The sequence below is a fragment of the Canis lupus genome, chromosome 26 (assembly GCF_011100685.1).
Source record: "Canis lupus familiaris isolate Mischka breed German Shepherd chromosome 26, alternate assembly UU_Cfam_GSD_1.0, whole genome shotgun sequence".
Lineage (NCBI taxonomy): Eukaryota > Metazoa > Chordata > Mammalia > Carnivora > Canidae > Canis > Canis lupus.
The window spans coordinates 28,967,440-28,985,065 of NC_049247.1; the positions used below are offsets into that span (position 1 = coordinate 28,967,440).

Sequence of the window (17,626 nt, forward strand, 5' to 3'; positions counted from 1 at the left end):
GTAGGGATAATCACTTCTTCAATCATTAGGTTTTCCCAAAGTTTCAATCATTGAAGGAAGGCGTAATACCAGCCTTGGACCCAGAACCCTGAGACCAAGACCTGAGCTGAGCTAACAGTCAGACCCTGAACTGACTGAGCCACCCAGGTGCCCGAAGGAAGTCCTATTTTATTTTTAATTTTTATTTTGCACTGGGCTATATTAACTGTTTTAATAGATGAGGGGCATCCATGGGGATTCACTTTTGTCAAGCCAATTTGTTACTACCAAAGTCTTTTTTTATTATTATTATTTTTAAGGTAAGCTCCATGCCCAGCATCAGGCCCGAACTCACGACCTTGAGATCAAGAGTCACATACATGCTCTACCAAGTGAGCCAACCAGGTGCCCCTGTAATTACCAAAGTCTTTTATTTTTTTTTAAGATTTTTAAAATTTATTTTTTCATGACAGACACAGAGAGAGAGAGACAGAGAGAGAGCAGTAGAGACACAGGCAGAGGGAGAAGCAGGCTCCGTGCAGGGAGCCCGATGTGTGACTCCATCCCAGGTCTCCAGGATCATGCCCTGGGTCCAATGCGGTGCAAAACCACTGAGCCACCGGGCTGCCCCCAAAGTCTTAATTTTAATTTATTACTCACTTGGGCAGAGCTTTCTCACCCAATGTGGGATATTTTGAGGCAATGGGTGCTATGACTGTGAAGATTTACGCAGGACAGTAATAGTTTGGATGATTAAGGTAAAACTTACCTATTTGTCCTCCACTTCATATTCAGTAACTCTACTAAAGGGTTATAATGAGTACCTTGGTTAAATTTTTGGGGTCTCCAGATACAACTATAACTTGAGCCTCAGGATTAAGGCTGTGAAGCTTTACCAACTGACACGTTTAAGGCAAATATTAAAGAATCAAAAAAAAAAAAAGAATCTGTGTTAATAGCGGCACAAAGCCAACGTGTGTCTTTTTGTTATTGTGCCCAAGATGGCGTATCCGAGAAACCACCTAGAAGCCAACACTGATGCAAGCGCATGAGGGTTTATTTGCAAACTAGAGCTTGGGCCAAGTATACCCGACACAGTGGAGCAGGGACTTGTACCCCGAGGGTAAGAGGCGTAGCAGTTTTATAGGGGCCAGTGGCCAATGGGATTGTAACACACACAGACTTGCACAGTCATGTCGGTCCACACGCAGGTGGCCAATTGAATTACAGTTTACCCTACAGTGACCATTTGAACTAGCCTATCACTCTGGTCAGAATTGGCGCGCGGGATTGGCAAGCAAAAGGCGGGGTTTACATTCTTTGCGGTTTAGGGGTTCCGCATTCCTATATGAGCCCGTTTCCAGTAAGGGTGTGCTCAGTGGCTTTACTAGGGTGGGGGGAGTGCAATAAGTAGGTCTTGTGGGGGTCATACATGAGATGGCAGATGTAGCACAAAATGGAGTTAGCCCTGCTCTGCTTGTCCAGGGGTAGGGGATTTTTGTTAAATTCCTTGGGTCCCACAGTTATCATATGAAATTTTTAGTAGATTTTGAATTTCCAATTGGATCAAGTGGTGGATCCTTATTTTAGCTTTGCTTCAGTTCCTCACTGTCAGGTTTCTTCCTTCCTCTAGACACTCAGTATACACTTCAGTGATTCTCCTACATTTCTTCTCATCTGTATAAATTTCTTTCTCCAAAAATTTTCCAGTTAGCACCCTCAGGGTTAGGAGCCTCCCTCATGGTATGATGGCTTTATAGTGCTTAAGGACCCTGGGCTTCCAATTAGTTTGAATCAACCCCTTCACTGTGCTACAGGCATGCCATAAGTGTTTTTTCCCTATAGCCCCGACAATAAGGATCTTTGTTACAACAGAGGAAAAGGTAGCAGAAGGGTGCTGGACCCCTAACCCAATGGTCAATGGATCAAGACCATCCTGTGCTACAATCCTGCTTTTTCTGCCAATGCCATTTTTTCTTCTCTTTTCTCTTTGTACAAAGATTATGTTGGGTTTCTGGCCACATAAAGTCATAGCTTTCAGTTTCTGTCTCTGTCCAGTCATTCCTACTGCAACTCTTCTGGGTAGTTATGGGAAAAGTTCAGGAACCCAGTAGCCAGGCTCATAGGTGGGTGTCTATTCCTCAAGAGAAGGCTAGTCAATCTCCCACAGAATGGAGTTCACATCCAGTAAGGTCATTTTGTCTATGGTATATTTATTACCTAAGCACTTATCTCTTAATTTCTTTCTAAGCACTGCTGTAGCTGTGCCCCACAGCAGGGCTCTTGAACAACATGTTTGAACTGCAAAGGTCCACTTAACGCAAGGGTGGATTTTCTCTTTTTGGACAGATACAGTACAATAGTATAAATGTGATTTTTCTTAATGATTTTATTTTCTCTAGCTCTATTTTAACAATACAGTATATAATACTTGTAACATACCAAATGTGTGTTAATCGACTATTAGGTTATTAGTAGTTACATTTTGGGAAATCCAAATGTATATGTAGATTTTTGCCTGTGTGAAGGTTTGGTGATGAGAGGGTTAAATTTTTCAGCCTCATCCCTAACCTTCTAGGAGGGGAGAGGCATCAGAGATTGAGCTCAATCACCATGGCCACTGATTCAGCCAATCACGCCTGTGTAATGAAACCTCCATAAAACCCCTCAAAACAAGTTCTAGAGAGTTTCTGGTTGGTGGGCACATGGATGTGTTGGTAGGGTGGCACCCTGGAGGAGCCCTGGAAGTTCTGTGGCACCCACCCTCTACAGTGTCCTATGCATCACTTCCCTTTGGCTGTGTCTGAGGTAGATCCTTTATAACCAGTCATTGTAAGTAAAGTGCATTCCTAAGGTGAGTCGTAATCATACCTGAGGGGTCAGGGGAGCCCCCACATTTGCAGTTGGCAGAAGCACAGGTAGCCTGAGCACCCCCCCCCCATTCCTATCTGGCATCTGAAGTGCACATAGTCTTGTGGGACTGAGCCATTTAACCTGTGTGGAATGTGATGGTAACTCCAGCTAGGCGGTGTCATTAAATTGAATTTTTAGATACCCAGTTAGTGTCAGAATTGGTGTGGAAAACACCACATATTTGGTATCCGAGGAAAAAAACCACATTCTTCTCATCTTACTATTTTTATTCTGCTTGTTCCTTCCATTTTTCTATTCCTGTTTTCCCTTTCCTGCTGTCTTTTCCTTTCCTGGGTTCACTGTTAGAGGCGCCACTTGCCCAGGATGGGGAAGGGGCAGGAGGAGTGAGCTGGCTGAGGTCTCAGGCAACAGAGATGCTGACTTCCGGTTCTCCTGTCTCCCCCAGGACCTTGGAACCCTTCCCCCCATGGTGCCGCACATCAGAGGCTATTTTGTTGAGTTCCTCAGACTTTCTGACTCTGTGAGCCTCTTTGATCTGAACAATAGGCTTTTCTTCTCCCTGACAGGTGCTATTAAATTCAGTTTCTAGAAAGTACTTCTACCCCTGCCTAAACGAATTTAACAAACATTTTTAAGGACCTGAGCGATAGGTGGCCATCTCCCCGTGATATGCAGGGAGTGTTAAGTCCGCAGAGACCTGCTCCCAGCACCACTGAAGACAGACGACCCTGCTGTGAGTCCTGTTGGTCTTTGTTGGTGCCACCAATTCTTCTACCTACTGCTCACTTATACAAAAGATCTCTATCTTAAAGGGTTAATAGAAAAAGAAACTGAGGGACACCTGGGTGGCTCAGTCAGTTAAGTGCCCTCCTCTTGATTTTGGCTCAGGTCATGACCTCAGGGTCGTGAGATCAGATCTTATGTTAGTTAGGCACCGAGCTGGGTGTGGTGCCTGCTTGGGATTCTCTGCCTCTCCCTCTCCCTCTGCCCTTCACCCTCTGGTCATGCTGTCTCTCTCAAAAAAATAAAAAATAAAATAAAATAAAGATTTTTTTAAAAAAGATCAAAACAAACTGAGGGCAGACCCCTCCTATTTGGATTGGTGGAGTTATTTTAAGTTTCATTCCAATCTCCTGATAGTGACCAACCCCTGCGTTTTATGGAATATAGGCTATTTATGGGAGTTGTGAAGTAGGCCACTGTGTAGACAGGCCTCAGCTCCTGTGACATCATGGAATAGCATGAACTTTGAACCAGGTTTTGGATGCTGTCACTTACCACCTTCGTGCCAGGAGCATCTTGAGGTCAGCACATTCCCCTAAAGGGACTGCATAGATCCAGAGCAGCAGGGAACTGCACAGAACAGGATGCAGAAGAAACCAGAAGTAGAACCATGAAAAGACGGGACAATCCGGTGAAAACGATGGACATGTATTTAGCCACCCAGGATCAGGGTGATGTCCAGAGTAAAAGAGTCTGTGGCTAGGAGTACGCAGTGGACTTGGCGGATAAGAGGTTTACGTGTGCATTGCAGGTCATTGTTACCTGAACTAGGATAGTCTGTGACCTGGCTTGTGAATTCAGTCATTTGAGAAGTAGTTCAAGTGATCTTATAAAACCAACTTGAAGAATCAGTTCCCCTCACTTTTATGAGGAGAAGACAATAACAAGTGGCTCTCAGAAAACAGCTGGAAAAAAAAAAAGATAACAGCTGGAGCCTGGATACACAGTGCCATCGTGCCCCGACAAAGCTGAACAGAGTGTCTGCTACTTTGGCACCCCAGTCCTGCATGAGACCCCCAGGACACCACAACATTCTATGATGGGATCAGGGTCTTCAAGGTCCACACCATCCCTATTCCTCTTGCACCTGAACTCTTCTGGTCCCAAGCTTCTCAGAAGGCTTCCCTTCAAAGTCACCGGGGGAATGGTCCCCTGAGTCCACACAAAGCACTACTGGAATGCCAGGCGCTGCAGCCTCTCAGGCGGGGAGACTGCTTCTCCCTCTCCCTCCCGTCTCCTCTACCCCCCACTCCTGTGTGCAGATACTCTCCCTCTCAAATAAATAAGATCTTAAAAAAAAAAGAAAAAAGACTGGAGGACTCTATTTCAGGGTGGTCTTGGGAGTTAGCCTTTTGAGTTCTCAAACATATTTAATGGGAATATGGGAGGGGAACAGTCGATGAGCATTAAGCACAAACTCAGTATCCATTGCTGTTCCCCAAAATTAGTACCATAATAACTTGTAAGTTATTTTAACAATCAAGAAGGATCACAGTTCTCAATCTACATATCTCAGTCCTTCTTTGTTGCAGGGAGGAGATCATTGGGCCACAACAGGTTAGAGTTAGATATAAGCAGATGCCCATATCTTTAGGTCCAGAACACCAACTAGGGACCCAGAGCCTTAGGGGTCCTTGAACCTGAAGAAAGGAATAAGAGAAACTGGGAGGCTCCGTGGTTTCTGCTTATACCAGAAGCTGTGGCTCAGGGTGCAAGTGAGTGTGGCAAGTCGATCCCAGGGCTTTGGAGGGCAGCTGAGAGAGCAGACACACAGATCACTGGGCTGGGCCAGGTTCCACCTGCTCTGGGGTCTGAGTCCGAGGGGGCCGACCCATCTCTGAGGACTGTCCCTAAACTCAGTTCAGTGACAGGGCAACTATTTCCTGTTGAGGGAAAGAAGCTTAAGTTGACTTGCATCTAACTTGGGTTTACAACCTCCAGATGACATTAATTCATTCAAGCATATATTGAGTTCCTGCTATGTGTCAAGCTCTGTTCTAGAAGTTAGGGATATGGCAGTGAACAAACATCAGAGAACCTGCCATTCTAATGGAGGAAGGCAGACAATCTAGGAGGAAGTAAGATAATTTTAGGTAGTGATAACTGCTACCAGAAAACAAAACACATAATAGGCTTCGGTGAGATTTGGGGAGGAAGAACTCTGGTTAGGGAGATTCCCTAACTCTGGTTAGGGAAGTGATTTCCAATGGACCACCTGTGAGCAAGAATTTGTTCTCATTGCTAGGACAATAAGGGGATAGAATAGCCCCTTCTAGGAGAGGTATGTCTCTAATTATATATACACAATTGATAATATGATTTAAAGATTACTTATTTGGTTAGTTTGGTTCATTTTAATAATTTCCAAGAGCCTCAGTAATTTTCCATAGACTGACTAAGTTGAATTTCTGGACTGCAAGTGTTGAAAGTCAGACTCCAGAATGGAGTACCCATCCCAAAGTGCTGCCGATGGACTCCTGACCAGAACATTGTCCAGCAACTAGGATGGCCCTATTACCTATTACAACATCATCCTGACCCACAATTTCACAAATGGTGAGTTAAAATTTGAACTGTGAGTACTTCTGTATTCCTAGTCTTAACCCTTTATTAATTTATAATCACAAAGTTGGAGATATTCTCACTTGTGTGCTATATGATCTTGAAGTACAGGAATTGAATAAAACGGTTGGAAAACCTATACATAGGACCCAGATATGCACAATTAATAACTTAATTGTTTTATTTGTATTAATATAATTTAATATTAAATAGTAATGATTCAATACTAATGGCGATCATATAATGAATGACTACTTACTCCATGGCAGGCAGGAGGCTAAGGAAACAATGTGCCTCAGCACATCTAATCCTCAGAACTGCCCTTTGAGTTCAGTAGCATCCCCAGGGTGAAAAGAGTATGCAATGTTAAGAACCCCTAGCTCCAATTACTAGCTGCATGACCTCAAGCAGAGCATTCCTCAGCTCTGAAATGGGAATTAAGATGCTATATACCACATAAATTGTATGTGTGTGAAGATTAAATGAGATAATGGTTATAAACTAATATTGAACGTGCTTAATGGGAGCTTTTAGAGTTACTGTTGTAAGTCTAAAATGTTCTGTACTGAGTAGAAATTTGGTAGTCATTCAGTTCCATTTTCTTGTTGCTCTCCATGTTTTTATATGACCAATCTGGAAGGCTTCTGGCTGAATGTATGCCTGCTTACAATTTATCACAAAAAGAGCCTCGTGTGCACTTCCAGCCATTCCCCCAATCCCTGAAGCCGAAGGGAAGTAAGTATACGTAAGCCAGCTGGAAGGACTGTGTGAGCTAATGAGAATGTTTATAGCAGTGTGTGAAGAGTGAAAACAATAACATTTTGCTGTTTTTTCTTTAAGGTTTGTTTGGAGCATATATATCTGTTTTAAAAAGATTATTTATTTATCTATCTATTTATCTATCAATCAGAAAAAGAATAGTAGGGGGAGCAGCAGGCAGGCCCAACACGGGACTTGATCCCAGGACCCTGGCATAATGACCTGAGCCAAAGGCAAACATTTTAATTGACAGCTTCCCAGATGCCCCTGGAGCATATATATCTTAATAGATTCAAACACACTACAGAGAGAAAAAATTTTTTTGCTACACATAACTTTATTTTTCCTTTGGGTTAAGAAGCTTTATTACAAATTTGACAGCATGACCAAAACAAATAACACATGGATAATTACCATAAAGCTTTATGGATCTAAAAATATTTGCCATGAAAAATAAGTCACTGTGTATCTCTCGTTTTAAGAATCACAATGAGGAGCACCTGGGTGTCTCGGTTGAGCATCCAACTCTTGATTTTGACTCAGAGCATGATCTCAGGGTCATGAGGTCAAATCCCACATCAGGCTCCACATTCAGTGCAGAGACTGCTTGTCCCTCTCCCTCCTCAACTTGTGTTCTCTCTCTCTAAAAGAAATAAGTAAACTCTTTAAAAAAGAAAAAATCATAATGATACCACAATTTAGATTTATTGCCCACCTTTACAATTAAATATTAAAACCTTTTGGGGGATCCATGGGTGGCGCAGCGGTTTGGCGCCTGCCTTTGGCCCAGGGCGTGATCCTGGAGACCCGGGATCGAATCCCACATCGGGCTCCCGGTGCATGGAGCCTGCTTCTCCCTCTGCCTGTGTCTCTGCCTCTCTCTCTCTCTCTCTCTCTCTCTCTCTCTCTCTCTCTGTGTCTCTCATGAATAAATAAATAAGATCTTAAAAATATATATATCCAGCAATTTTACTTCTGGGTATATACCCCAAAGAATTGAAAGGAGGGTCTTGAAGAATTTGTACAGCTGTATTCATAAGCACATTTATTCACAATAGTTAAGAGGCGGAAGGAACTCAAGTGTCCATCAATGGATGAATGGATAAACACGATGTAATATATAAGTACAGCAGAATTTTATTTCAGTCTTTAAAAGGAAGGCAATTCCTAACACATTGTAAGCATGGATGAACCTTGGGGACATTATGCTAAATGAAATAAGCTAGTCACTGAAGGACAAATACTGTATGATTCCACTTGTATGGATCCACTTATACCCCTTGAGTTGGAGCAAGGTTATTTTAAACTGAAGTCATTTATGACACAGCAAATGCAGAAGCCTTTCTGGGTCTCATGTATCTGACTAAAGGCTTATCCTTCTGAGAGAGAAGCTGCCATAAATCCCTCTTTGGGGTAGTTTCACTCTCAGCCTGGACCACTTGCATCTGAGAAGTGGCAAACATGACAATATCATACTTTCCATTTGTTTTCCTAAAAGCTCCTTAGTCTTTTCCAGAGAAGCTCTTTCTTTGCTTTCCATCGCTTTCCCCTGTTCAGTTGGTATATAAACGTCTATCTCCAGCTCTTTAGGGAGCCTCTTCATCTGAATGCTCCTGCGTGAGTGTGTAAATTAATCTTGTCTTTTCTCCTGTAAATCTGTCAGTTAATTTTTTTTTAATTTTTTAATTTATTTATGATAGGCACACAGTGAGAGAGAGAGACGCAGAGACACAGGCAGAGGGAGAAGCAGGCTCCATGCACCGGGAGCCTGACGTGGGATTCGATCCCGGGTCTCCAGGATCGCGCCCTGGGCCAAAGGCAGGTGCCAAACCGCTGCGCCACCCAGGGATCCCAAATCTGTCAGTTAATTAATAGTCTCTAGATCACTGCATCTGAATTGGTAGGAAGTATTTCCTCCTAGCACACTTACAAAGATATGTAGAGCGGTCCAATTTATAAAGACAGAAAGTTGAAGGGTGGTTTCCCAGGAGCTTAGGTGATAGAGGAATGGAGGGTTATTATTTACTGGGTACAATTTCAATTTAGTAGGATGAAAGAGTTCTGGGGATGGATGGTGGTGATGGGTGCACAATAATGTGCTTAATGCCACTGACCCGCATATTTTAAAAAATGGTTAAGATGGCAATTTTATGTATATTTTACATAAATATACATAATATAAATATATTTTTACAATAAAAATAGATTATTTAAAAATGATAAAATCATGACTCATGCAGATACAAAAACGAACAAGTGTTAAAGATTTATTTAACCGGCTAGTGAGGAGAAGTCAATTGAATAGGACAGAATGTACATGTCCAGAGACAAGAATTATTTTGCATTGCTATCACTTGTCTTCTGAAGTAGCTTAAAAACCATGAAAGACTAGGAAATAGTGAAGACTAGACTGAACAAGTAAGATATGAGCAATGCATAGTTTTTCACGGAAGTATCCTCTTTCCACCTATCACAGGATAGGGTCTGTCATTCAGCCAGCTCATTCAGCCCAGACCACACTAGATTCAAGTCAAAGTCCAACACAGATCAAAATTGACAGAGCTATTTCACTAAAAAAAAAAAATCCCAAACACAAATTCACAAAACGGTCTCTAAAAGAAAATTACAGACGAATCTCATTGATAAATACTGGTGCAATGGCATTGATAGTCATAATAGCATGTGACTAAGTGAGAAATACTAGAAATGCAAGGATAGTCCAATATGAGGAAATCTTTTAATAAAACCCACCATATTGGGGATCTCTGGGTGGCTCAGCAGTTTAGCGCCTGCCTTCGGCCCAGGGCTTGATCCTGGAGACCCAGGATCGAACCCGTATCGGGCTCCCTGCATGAAGCCTGCTTCTCCCTCCGCCTGTCACTCTCTCTCTCTCTCTCTCTCTCTCTCTGACATGAATAAATAAAGTCTTTAAAAAAGACAAAACCAAACCTCACCATATTGACACAAAAGAGAGGAAGAGATCCCACATGATCATCTCCATAAAGGAGAAAAAGATGTAAAGGAAGCATATACTCAATAACCTGAAATTTGGGTAAAGGCATTTAACAAAATTTATTTCTGGGTTATTTATAGTTTGAAATTCAAAATAACTGTCAATAAGAGACTTCTGACGGAATATCAGTATTTAAAATGATAATCTATTTTTAATAAAATGAGATAATTTAGACAGGCTATTGATTTTTTTTTAAACATAAAAATTTTCCTGTAGGGACACCCGGATGGCTCAGGAGTGGAGTGTCTTCTGCCTTCGGGTCACGGCATGATCCCGGGGTCAGAGATGGAGTCCCACATTGGGTTCCTTACAGGAAGCCTGCTTCTCCCTCTGCCTATGTCTCTGCCTCTCTGTGTATGTGTCTCTCAAGAATAAATAAAGTAAAAAATATTATTATTATTATTATTATTTTTTACCATGTAAGTGACTTTAGCACTCCTAAGACTCAGATGCTTGGTGGAGATGGGCACTTGGGACAAGGGCAAGAGCTGGCTGGTTGCTGGCTTGCTGCAAGACCAACTGGCCATCATCACCAGAGGGGACACAGGTATCAGAAAGGCCATCATGACCAAGATCTTGCAGCTGGGGTGTAATGTGGTCATTGCGTCACGTAACTTTGATTGACTAAAATCTACTGCAGATGAACTGAGCCCACCAGGCTCAGGTCACTCCCATAAAATGCAACATCTGCAAAGAAAAGGCGGTGAATTAATTCCAAAGCCAGACAAAGACCCCGCCAAAAAGGAGAATTACAGACCAATATCCCTGATGAACATGGATGCAAAAATTCTCAACAAGATACTGGCCAATAGGATCCAACAGTACATTAAGAAAATTATTCACCATGACCAAGTAGGATTTATCCCTGGGACACAAGGCTGGTTCAACACCCGTAAAACAATCAATGTGATTCATCATATCAGCAAGAGAAAAACCAAGAACCATATGATCCTCTCATTGGATGCAGAGAAAGCATTTGACAAAATACAGCATCCATTCCTGATCAAAACTCTTCAGAGTGTAGGGATAGAGGGAACATTCCTCGACATCTTAAAAGCCATCTATGAAAAGCCCACAGCAAATATCATTCTCAATGGGGAAGCACTGGGAGCCTTTCCCCTAAGATCAGGAACAAGACAGGGATGTCCACTCTCACCACTGCTATTCAACATAGTACTGGAAGTCCTAGCCTCAGCAATCAGACAACAAAAAGACATTAAAGGCATTCAAATTGGCAAAGAAGAAGTCAAACTCTCTCTCTTCGCCGATGACATGATACTCTACATAGAAAACCCAAAAGTCTCCACCCCAAGATTGCTAGAACTCATACAGCAATTCGGTAGCGTGGCAGGATACAAAATCAATGCCCAGAAGTCAGTGGCATTTCTATACACTAACAATGAGACTGAAGAAAGAGAAATTAAGGAGTCAATCCCATTTACAATTGCAAAAAGCATAAGATACCTAGGAATAAACCTCACCAAAGATGTAAAGGATCTATACCCTCAAAACTATAGAACACTTCTGAAAGAAATTGAGGAAGACACAAAGAGATGGAAAAATATTCCATGCTCATGGATTGGCAGAATTAATATTGTGAAAATGTCAATGTTACCCAGGGCAATATACACGTTTAATGCAATCCCTATCAAAATACCATGGACTTTCTTCAGAGAGTTAGAACAAATAATTTTAAGATTTGTGTGGAATCAGAAAAGACCCCGAATAGCCAGGGGAATTTTAAAAAAGAAAACCATATCTGGGGGCATCACAATGCCAGATTTCAGGTTGTACTACAAAGCTGTGGTCATCAAGACAGTGTGGTACTGGCACAAAAACAGACACATAGATCAGTGGAACAGAATAGAGAATCCAGAAGTGGACCCTGAACTTTATGGGCAACTAATATTCGATAAAGGAGGAAAGACTATCCATTGGAAGAAAGACAGTCTCTTCAATAAATGGTGCTGGGAAAATTGGACATCCACATGCAGAAGAATGAAACTAGACCACTCTCTTTCACCATACACAAAGATAAACTCAAAATGGATGAAAGATCTAAATGTGAGACAAGATTCCATCAAAATCCTAGAGAAGAACACAGGCAACACCCTTTTTGAACTCGGCCATAGTAACTTCTTGCAAGATACATCCACAAAGGCAAAAGAAACAAAAGCAAAAATGAACTATTGGGACTTCATCAAGATAAGAAGCTTTTGCACAGCAAAGGATACAGTCAACAAAACTCAAAGACAACCTACAGAATGGGAGAAGATATTTGCAAATGACATATCAGATAAAGGGCTAGTTTCCAAGATCTATAAAGAACTTATTAAACTCAACACCAAAGAAACAAACAATCCAATCATGAAATGGGCAAAAGACATGAACAGAAATCTCACAGAGGAAGACATAGACATGGCCAACATGCATATGAGAAAATGCTCTGCATCACTTGCCATCAGGGAAATACAAATCAAAACTACAATGAGATACCACCTCACACCAGTGAGAATGGGGAAAATTAACAAGGCAGGAAACAACAAATGTTGGAGAGGATGTGGAGAAAAGGGAACCCTCTTACACTGTTGGTGGGAATGTGAACTGGTGCAGCCACTCTGGAAAACTGTGTGGAGGTTCCTCAAACAGTTAAAAATAGACCTGCCCTACGACCCAGCAATTGCACTGTTGGGGATTTACCCCAAAGATACAAATGCAATGAAACGCCGGGACACCTGCACCCCGATGTTTCTAGCAGCAATGGCCACTATAGCCAAACTGTGGAAGGAGCCTCGGTGTCCAACGAAAGATGAATGGATAAAGAAGATGTGGTTTATGTATACAATGGAATATTACTCAGCTATTAGAAATGACAAATACCCACCATTTGCTTCAACGTGGATGGAACTGGAGGGTATTATGCTGAGTGAAGTAAGTCAGTCGGAGGACAAACATTATATGTTCTCATTCATTTGGGGAATATAAATAATAGTGAAAGGGAAAATAAGGGAAGGGAGAAGAAATGTGTGGGAAATATCAGAAAGGGAGACAGAACGTAAAGACTGCTAACTCTGGGAAACGAACTAGGGGTGGTAGAAGGGGAGGAGGGCGGGGGGTGGGAGTGAATGGGTGACGGGCACTGGGTGTTATTCTGTATGTTAGTAAATTGAACACCAATAAAAAAAAAAAAAAGAAAAGGCGGTGAACAATTTGGTCAAATCCACCTTAGATATTTATGGTAAGATCAATTTTTTGTAAACAATGGAGGAGGTCAGTTCAGGTCTCCTGCAAAACACATCAGTGCAAAGGGATGGCATGCTGTGATCGAAACCAAATTGATGAGCACCTTCTACATGTGGAGAGCAGTTTACAACTCCTGGATGAAAGAGCATGGAGGATCCATTCTGAATAATATTATCCTTGTTTAAAATGGATTTCCAGGACTTGTGTATAGTGCAGCTGCCAGAGCAGGTGTTTACAATCTCACCAAATCCTTGGCTGTAGAATAGGCCAGAACGGAGTAAGGAGCAACTGTGTTGCCCCTGGCGTCATTTATTCCCTGACTGCTATTGACAACTATGGCTCTTTGGCAAAAGACGTATTTGGACGGTTAAGAAAATTCCAGCGAAGCAAATTGGAGTTCCTGAGAGATCTCCCTATTGGTCTGCTTCCTGCTGTCTCCTGTAGCTTCTCTTATCACTGGAAAATTGGTGGATGGGGATGGGGCCAGTCTTTGTATATGGGAGTATTTGATATACAACTGGCCTTAGCGAGCGGGGGATATTTCTGTTGTCAAAAGGATGAGGGAGTCTTTCAGGAATAAAGCCAAGCTATGGAAACTACATATGTTTTTTATCCCCAAATGTCTTAGTATCTCCAGAATGCCCTTTGGTACTTTAGAGTTATAATAATTTGTACGGAAAAATCACTTTCTGCCTTTTGAATGTTATCAGTTATGCCCAAGCAGAAACTATTCCTGAAATAAATGCATTCTTAAGCCCCAACCAATGTTGTTTAGCCTGTGTTTAAAGACTTTTTTATGAATGAAATTAACATACTTTATTTATTATTTTTTAAAGACTTTATTTATTTATTCATGAGAGACACACAGAGAGAGAGGCAGAGACACAGGCAGAGGGAGAAGCAGGCTCCATGCCGGGAGCCCAATGTGGGACTCGAACCAAGGATTCCAGGATCACGCCCTGGGCCGAAGGCAGGCACTCAACGGCTGAGCCACCCAGGTGTCCCTCTAGAAAATTATTTTTTCACGCTATACGTCCACCTACCAAAAAGTCCTATTCATTGTGCATCATGGATACATCAGGGATTGGCATCTCAGTAATCAGTATGGGCCTTACCCTCACTGGGTGTTTTATTGGTAGTGGATTTTTTTCTTTCCTATGTGATGCATCTTACAAATTCTTTTTTTTTTTAAAGATTTTATTTATTTATTCATAGACACAGAGAGAGAGGCAGAGACACAGGCAGAGGGAGAGGGAGAAGCAGGCTCCATGCAGGGTGCCCGACGCGGGACTCGATCCCGGGCTTCCAGGATCACACCCCAGGCTGCAGGCGGCGCCAAACCGCTGCGCCACCGGGGCTGCCCGCATCTTACAAATTCATCTCTCTCAAAGCTATCCGATGTTTGTGAAGAGAGGAGCATTTTATTTTAAAGATTTTATTTATTCATGAGAGACACGGGGTGGGGGGGGAGAGAGAGAGGCAGAGACACAGGCAGAGGGAGAAGCAGGCTCCATGCAGGGAGCCCGACGTGGGACTCGATCCGGGGAATCCGGGATCATGCCCTGGGCCCAAGGCAGGCGCTCAACCCCTGAGCCACCCAGGTGTCCCTGAGACAGGGAAGCATTGCGGAGGGTTTGTTGCTGCTGGATTTGTGGGAAAGCTCTGAGAGTGGAGGTTGGAGGACGAAGAGTTAGCTGCCAGATTCTCCTGCTGCCTAAACCTTAACTGTGACAGGCAGTTTCCCTCACTTTGCTGAGCCACCTTTCACTGGAATCTTCTCCAAAGAAGCTCGTCTTTTTGTCTTAGCTATCTGTAGTCAACAATCTGGATACTGAAGACTAGATCCTTCTTTTTTTTAAGATTTTATTTATTTATTCATGATAGACAGAGAGAGAGAGAGAGAGGCAGAGACACAGGCAGAGGGAGAAGCATGCTCTATGCAGGGAGCCCGATGCGGGACCCGATCCTGGGACTCCAGGATGGCGCCCTGGGCTGAAGGTAGGTGCCAAACCCCTGAGCCATGCAGGGATCCCCTGAAGACTAGATCCTTCAATAATACAGTGAGCTCTTGGGAGAGCTTCCTTTATTTATGTTCATCAGTTGGTTTTTGTTCTTGGGTCAATATTACTTTATGCAAATATCTGGTAAAGTTAGTATCTTTTAGCATTCTCTTATTTTGTTGTTTCTTCTAGATTAAAGTTATAATTATTTAGACAGATTACCAAAAATATTCTGATTATAACAATAAGTTAAGAATTTATATCTTTTCAATATTTGCTTTCTGCCCATTGACAAGTCTTTAGTTTTGTTAATTTTATTCCATTACATCAGTAATTTGCTATTCTTAATTTTATTTCACATATTTATTATTAATGTCATCCCTAGTGATAGCCTGGTTAGGGTGTGGTTTCTTTCATGTGTCTAAGTTACTTTGCCATTGTACATTTACTATTCAGTTCTTGCTGGATATACTCAACATTCCCATCCAGTCACATCAATAAAAATATTCTTATTATATTAGCCTTTAAAAAATTTTTTTCTTTTAGCTTTCTATTGGTAAAAAAGGTAGAATCATGACTCTCATATAGAGTTATAAAGTGAATATGTGAGGCAGATGTTCTAGCCAATTCAAAAGAAGAATCCAAACAGTGCAGTTATATGACATAAAGGGATGGTGAGATGAATTATGAATAAAGATAAAACTGCTTTTCCACAGGTGGAAATTAGCGGAAAGTCACTACCAGGCTAGATAGAATTATATATCTATCAGTTACCTACAACATACAAGGAGTTACAAAATCGCACAAAGATAATGAACAGGAATCTGAGCTGATAATCTAGAATCTGATAATCTAAAAGGGTATACATTATAAAGGATGCATAGTTTTCCACTGAAATACATGGGTTTTTTTCTATCTCTTTTTCTTTTAATTGCTATTGAGAGCACCAGCATTACATGTCATATTGCATTGGCCACAGCTTTCCCAATGTTGATAGTGTGTATGCTTGTCCTAATTCAAACATCAACAAAATACTGATAGTGCTGCTCGTTCTGTCTTTGTTTCTCTTGGTTCTCATGATATGATCCGTGTCCATAGGTATAGTCACTTTGCCATTTCTAATTCTGATTAGTTCTTTTTCTCTTCTTTACAGTCTGCCTATTTTTCTCCTAATGCTGTTTTTCTGCTAATTATTTTATCTTCAAGTGCTCGTAATTATGCCCTTTCTTCTGCTGCCTTTGTGGTTGGTTTTATTCTTATTAAATGAATTGTAGAGTTTATATGTTCGGTGTTCTTTAGTAATTGAAGAATCTGACTATGAATTTGCCTCTAACTAAAAACTTTACTTTACAGCAATGTCCACAATAGCCAAACTGTGGCAGGAGCCTCGGTGTCCATCGACAGACGAATGGATAAAGAAGACGTGGTCTATGTATACAATGGAATATTACTCAGCCATTAGAAACAATGAATACTCACCATTTGCTTCAACATGAATAGAACTGGAGGGTATTACACTGAGTGAAGTAAGTCATTTGGAGAAGGACAAACGTTATATGGTTTCATTCATTCGGGAAATATAAAAAATAGTGAAAGGGATTATAGGGGAAAGGAGAGAAAATGAGTGGGAAATATCATAGAGGGTGACAGCACATGAGAGACACCTAACTCTGGGAAACAAACAAGGGGTAGTGGAAGGGGCGGGGGGACGGGGGGACTGGGTGATGGGCACAGAGGGGGGCGCTTGACGGGATGAGCACTGGATGTTATACTATATGTTGGCAAATTGAACTCCAATTAAAAAATATACAAAACAAATAACTTTGCTTTAGTCTCAAGAACTTTGATGTGTCCCTCGTGCCAAAAGGGAAAGAACACTTTCTTCCCCTGCTTTTCTTTCCAGCATTTCCTTTTGAAAATTTGTGATCCAGGATCCCTGGGTGGCGCAGCGGTTTAGCGCCTGCCTTTGGCCTGGGGCGTGATCCTGGAGACCCAGGATCGAATCCCACGTCGGGCTCCCGGTGCATGGAGCCTGCTTCTCCCTCTGCCTATGTCTCTGCTTCTCTCTCTCTCTGTGTGACTATCATAAATAAAATAAAAATTAAAAAAAAAAAAAAGAAAATTTGTGATCCTAATCTTCTTTGTTCTTTTCACACATATGTAATCTTTTAAAAAGCTGAACAAGCCTTTTGCCAGTTTTGCATTCTAGGTGTGTCTTTCTGGAGCCACCTCTGTGAAAGGTGAACACAGAGGAGTGTGGGGTTCTGTCTCCCTAACTCTGTGGAAGTTTTGTCCAAGCACTTGGCTCCAAGTTTTAATTTTTCCTTTGGACTAAGACAGTTGTATGTATGTAATGGATTGTTTCTGCCTAGCTATCTAAAAGGGTGAGATTTCTTTATCATTCCAATTTCTT

General features: G+C 41.8%; 1 long non-coding RNA gene and 1 pseudogene across 1 annotated transcript; both read left to right on the top strand.

Moving 5' to 3' along the window:
* Window positions 1-511: 511 nt before the first annotated feature.
* Window positions 512-16,626, top strand: LOC119869000. The gene is made up of 3 exons (XR_005379442.1): window positions 512-6,192; window positions 6,839-6,933; window positions 16,567-16,626. It is a non-coding gene; the product is annotated as an uncharacterized LOC119869000 (long non-coding RNA).
* On the top strand, window positions 10,154-14,101 carry LOC119877611 (annotated as a pseudogene).
* Window positions 16,627-17,626: the final 1,000 nt, after the last annotated feature.